Raw genomic sequence first — 6,000 nt, 5'->3', positions numbered from 1 at the left:
GAGCCAACAGTATGAGATTCAACAAGGCCAAGTGCTGGGTCCTGCACTTGGGTCACAACAACCCATGCAACGCTACAGGCTTGGGGAGGAGTGGCTGGAGAGCTGCCTGGAGGAAAAGGACCTGGGGGTGTTGGCTGACAGCTGGCTGAACATGAGCCGGCAGTGTGCTCAGGTGGCCAAGAAGGCCAACAGCACCCTGGCTTGTATCAGGAATAGTGTGGCCAGCGGGAGCAGGGAGGTGATCGTGCCCCTGTACTCGGCACTGGTGAGGCCGCACCTCAAGTCCTGTGCTCAGTTTTGGGCCCTTCACTACAAGAAGGACACTGAGGTGCTGCAGTGTGTCCAGAGAAGGGCAACAAAGCTGGTGAAGGGTCTGGAGAACAAGTCTTATGAGGAGCAGCTGAGGGAGCTGGGGTTTAGTCTGGAGAAGAGGAGGCTGAGGGGGGAGATTTTATTGCTCTCTACAACTACCTGAAAGGAGGCTGTAGTGAGGTGGGGGTCAGCCTCTTCTCCCAAGTAATAAGCGATAGGACAAGAGGAAATGGCCTCAAGCTGTGCCAGGGGAAGTTTAGGTTGGATATTAGGATAAACTTCTTCACCGAAAGGGTTGTCAGGCATTGGAACAGGCTGCCCAGGGAGGTGGTGGAGTCTCCATCCCTGGAGGTAATTAAATGACATGTAGAAGTGGTGCACAGGGACATGGTTTAGTGGTGGACTTGGCAGTGGTAGGTTAACAGTTGGACTTGATCATCTTAAGGGTCTTTTCCAACCGTAACGATTCTGTGATTCTATGAACATAAGCTCCCCTGTAGGGTACAGATACATAACCTTGTACTTGTCCAGGGACCTCCCAAACCATCTGAAGCTGGGCTGGCCACCGACAGGTCCAGCTTTCTGTTTGTGATGTGTAGGGTCACAAAGTGGAAAGCTGTGGTACAGTGCTGTAAACGCACAGTGAGCATGCACTGCAGAGGAGATGGGTCTGGAAGGTGTCCAAATAGTATGTCTCATGTTTAGCAGGGGCAATTTGACAGGACTGCTGTGAACATCTCAGGGAAGATTATTCTAAGCGATCTATATTGTCACCATACATTTTAGAAATTACAGAGATTTAAAATGTTCTGGAGTTTCCAGTGTGTTAGAGCAGGAGGCATTGGGGATAGATAAAAGTAAATACTGCTCATGTCTACTGTTGCAATCTTCCCCTAAACCTCCAGACCATAGGAAAAGGGCATCAGATTAAATACAGGTTATCAGTCTGGAAAAGGATGAAAATCCTGTTAGTCAGCACAATCAATTAGATGAAGTTTAATGTGCTTTCCAAATGTGTTCACAGGACAAACCCAAAGCATCCAGCTGACAAGCCCAACCAAAATGGACTGTTCTGCATTTCTCTTCATGCAAATGGCAAGTCTGAACCACTTCCAGAGTTATTGGTGGCTGTGTGGCAAAGCTGGCCTGACACGGTGACAGCTTGAGCGGATGGAACTGAACCTTGTCTGAGGAAAGCATTTCTCTGGGAAAAGCCAAGCTTATGCAGTCAGCAGCTGGAGGAGGAAAGGAATGCTTTTGGGGTCATATAGACCAAACTGCCTGGAAACAGAACATGAAGTCATGGAGAGTGCAAGTGCAGTGTGGCAGGATGAACACATTCTAGAGAAAAGATGAAACTAGGTCATAAAAACTGAGAAAAGAGGAGAAACCACACTTATTCATTAGTGATTCCTAGGTTGCTTGGTAGCTGAGATCAAGTGTCTGATCCAGAGACGGATTTCACAGTGATGAGAATTATTCCTGTTTTTAGCTCACTTTTCAGAAAAAAAACCTTAATCTTGCTGTTGTGGATGGGAATCAGGGACTCTCAGTTAGTGCGATATTGCTGCCGGTGCACTGTTGTGGTGGTGATTGGCACTTGTTGTTCTTTGACCCTCAGCAACCCCAAAACGGAGGGGTCCTTCAAGAGACTGAGCAAGGTAGACAACTGTTTAATTTCCTCCATGTCCAAGGCAGCTACACCAAAAGCCCACTTGTACCCTTTTGGGTCCTTGAAAGACCCTTTCCTGAGACAGTCTATGCCAAGGATGCATGGAGCTTCGGGGCCAGTCACAATGGGGTGCTTTTGCCACTCATTCCCTGTTAGGCTCACTTCAGCCTCCAATACAGTTAGCTCTTGGGATCCTGGCTGGAGGCAGCGCTCTTCTATTCCTGATTATGGCATTCGCAACTCACTCCTGTAAATGTGAATCAAGAGTCTCTCTATTTAAGCTCAGAAATAAAATCAGCACTTCTACTCCTCTGTTTGGGGACCTGCTCACTGGAAATTGGAGCAGCAGCTTTCCTGGAAGAACCTCCCTGAGTATTGTTCTTCCTTGCAGCTCATATACCCATGCCTCTAGGGTCGAGGTAGGCTTGCCATCCCACCTCCTCATGTCCTCTCTGCGGTCATGCAGGTAGAACCATAGAGTGGCCCATGGTGTGTATCCCCTCCTTTGAGCAAAAGGACATTTATTTCTAACAGCTGAGACACTACTCCATACAGGTGGGTAGTAGGACACATGTTCTTTGAGCTGCTGGACCTCTCGGGATAGTTTCTCCACAGCAGAGACGAGTGAGGAAGAGATATTTGCTTCATAATCCCGGAGTCTATCAATCACCTCCAGCACTGTTGTTGCCTTGTCCTCTCTCCAGGACGTTACTGCCAATGAGTTTGCATACAAGGATGGTGTGCACTGTACAAACTTCCGCCACATGGGTCATGTGCGCTCAGCTTCATCTGGATCTTTGGATGACTGTTCATCATCCAGGTCACCATAAATCACCTCAAGCACAGCTAATTCCCTTAGATACTGGATGTCTTTCTCCATAGTTGTCCATTTCCCTAGGCGATATGTAGCACCTTCTTTAAAGGGATACCTTTCCTTCACTCCAGACAGAAGTCGCCTCCAGAGGCTGAGGTCTTGTGTTCTTTTTCCAATTGCTTTGTCAACGCCCCCTTCCCCAGAAAGGGACCCTAGTTGTTTGGCTTCTTCTCCCTCTAATTCCAGGCTACTGGCCCCATTATCCCAGCATCAGAGCTGCCAGGTGACAATGTGCTCACCTGAACGACAGCTGAAATATATTCGCATATCTCACAACTCACTCAAGGACAGGGTTCGGGTGGTCTCAGTTTCATTTATGACTTCTTCCTCCTCTCCTCATGACAGCCCTGCTTTTTCATCGTCCCATTCTAAACGGGTTGACATCCGCTTCCAATATTTCTTCTTGTGTATGGGGTGACTGATACTGGCATGGGTTGATTTGCTGAGTCAGCTCCAGTACCTGTCGTGGGGGTTTGAGTAGCCACAGTGCTTGTCCTGGGGGTTTGAGTGGCCACAGTGCCAGTCGTTTTGCCTTTCAATCCAAAGACCTTCTCTTCCTCTTGGGAGCACCAAATACTGTTAAGCAGGGCTCGGTACGCATGGGCCAGGCCCCAGTACGTTGCAGTTATCTGTGTCTCTCTGGAGTTCCCAGCATAACAACATACTTTCTCCAAATATTCTACTAGTTTTTCAGGATTCTGCACTTGTGCAGGGGTGAAACTCCAAAACACTGGGGGTGCCCACTGCCCTAGGTATTTGCCCATGCCATCCCACATGCCCTGCCACTTGTAACTATCAAGCCTCAGGGCAGATTTCTGGGTAATATTCTTAAGCTGCTTAGTCAAAACCAAAACAGCATGCCCAAAAACTAACAATAAGTGCACCTTAACCACCCAATGATGTTAAAGGTACAAAAAGGTTGTTGTAATAAAGGCAGAGACATCATAGAAGAAAGGAGCAAAGATACCATTCTGTATTTCCTCCATATAAAATCTCTCCAAGGAGGAGGTATAATTGCTAATCGCCTCAACAAGGTGGTATCCAAAGTACAGTAACAGTTTCAGAAAAAACCCCAAATACCGGATAAAACTGAAAACCAGTGTTTGCATAACAAATCTCTTAGGCAAAACTTAGTAACCACAGCAGAACACCGCAGACTAAACAAACCAACACCAATCTTTAACACAAACTGCAAAAATGAGAACATGGTGCTGTGACCAGCAGCTGTTGTTATCTCCAACCCTTGAGCCCCACCCTGGGCGCCACAAAAGACGGTCGTGGTTTAGCGGCAGCTCAGCCCCACACACTGGTCGTGGCGTCACATGGTATGGAATGAGCACCCCATTGGCCAGTCGGGGTCAGCTGCCCCGGCCTGGCCCCGCCCCTCCCAGCCCCCCGCCACGCGGCAGAGCGCGGGAAGCCGGAAAGGTCCCTGACCACCACAGGAACCGCAGTGAAGAGAATTAACCCCTTCTCAGCCAAAACCAGCACACTTGCAAGTATTATTCCAGAAGGTAAAGGTATTTCTTACATCAGCTGTCAGGCGCCAGCCCGCTACAGCTATGCAGCCAGCTGTAACTCCCAGGAAAGGGTAACGGCTCTCTTTCCTTATCGCACTGGTAGCCGTGTGCCAGCCAAGAGAAGCAGCAAGCGGCCTCCTGAGCCTTTGGGAGCTATGCAAAGCCCTGGGACACCCACGACTCTCAACAAGTTTCTTTTAAAGGTAAAACAAGCCTCAAAACAACGTCCTGGACTATCTGTTGAGGGTTTTATCAAGTGTGTATTTAGCCGCTTAAAGTTTAATCAAAACATCACTGGAGATACTATATTTGTGGTGAAGTTTATCCATGTAAGAAGGCAGCTCTGACTGTGGCGGCTGGGAGCACCTCAGGGGCGTTGGTTTCTTCTTGCCCAATGAGATGTACCCAGCCTGAGAGTGTTCTCATTTCTCAGCAGCTATGAGGGGCTATCATATCTACTGTTTCTCTGCTGTAAGCAGTTTCATCACCTAAGACGAGATGAAAACTTTGGTACAAAACACTGAAATCAGGATTGATGAAAAAAAGTTGTTCTACTACAGGTATAATCAGCGGATGGGAAGCACACCACTGACTACCTGCTGTGGATATGTGTGGAAAAAAGAGTATGAAAGAAGCACTTCTTTTTCTTGTACCTAGCTCTTTTGCTATTGTTAAAAAAAAATTGTTATACTCAGCATGTCTGGTGATATGAACTCCTGAAGGGGCAAAAAAATGTTATGACTGTGCCTAGCACTGACTTTCAAACGTGCATGGTCACAAAGACAAGGATGCCACTGCTCCCAGGGGTGTGGCAGCATGGCGTTCCCCTCCACTCTGTGGACACCTTGAAGACCAATAGATTTATGATGAACCACAAATTCTTTGAGGCCTGTTAAACTACCTGCTATGCTGTTTTAAACCTGAGCTAAAGTGGGACTTCCAGAGGGGGAATGAGATTTTATTTATAGTATGTACATCTCAGAATCCCATGTAACAAGAGCGTTTATTTTTCCTCAGGATGCTTGAATAGACTTGTATGGGTAAAGTTTGTTTGTTTGCAAGTGATTATAAATGTTGTGCTGCGACAGAACTTACTCTTGGAAAAGTCGGCTATGTTGCTAGATGAAATTCTCCAAGTGACCCAGAGGTACCTCTTAGTATAACATGAGAATATTGTTTCCAATTCAAATAACACTTTGCAGGTTTTCCATTATTCTTCCTCGTTCAGGATATTTGTGTCTGAATTACCTTGTTTGCCCAGAAATTACAGTTGTTTAGCCAAAAAGGAATTTGCTTACAATGCATGTTACTTTACCCTTCCAACCTGTGATTCTATGATCCTGTGATTCTGTGATTGTGTCATTGGCTTTTGTCGCAGCACTGCAGGGCCCACCAAGAAAACACAATATGAAGTTACAGGTGATGATGTGACATGTGTCATGGGCTACCCCAAGAAACAACTCTCCCTCCCCTACAAAATCAAATAGCTGTCATTACTCAGGCTTTGTTTCAAGTTTTTTAAAGTTTTGATCTAACAGGAAAGGCATCTGTTCTCGTGGTGGTGTTTTTTTGTTTCTAAAGGCGTTGGAGCGTCTGGAGCTTCAGCTGAATTAGAATCACTT

The sequence above is a fragment of the Phalacrocorax aristotelis genome, chromosome 9 (assembly GCF_949628215.1).
Source record: "Phalacrocorax aristotelis chromosome 9, bGulAri2.1, whole genome shotgun sequence".
NCBI classification, from domain to species: Eukaryota; Metazoa; Chordata; class Aves; order Suliformes; family Phalacrocoracidae; genus Phalacrocorax; species Phalacrocorax aristotelis.
This window is presented reverse-complemented; position numbering follows the sequence as displayed.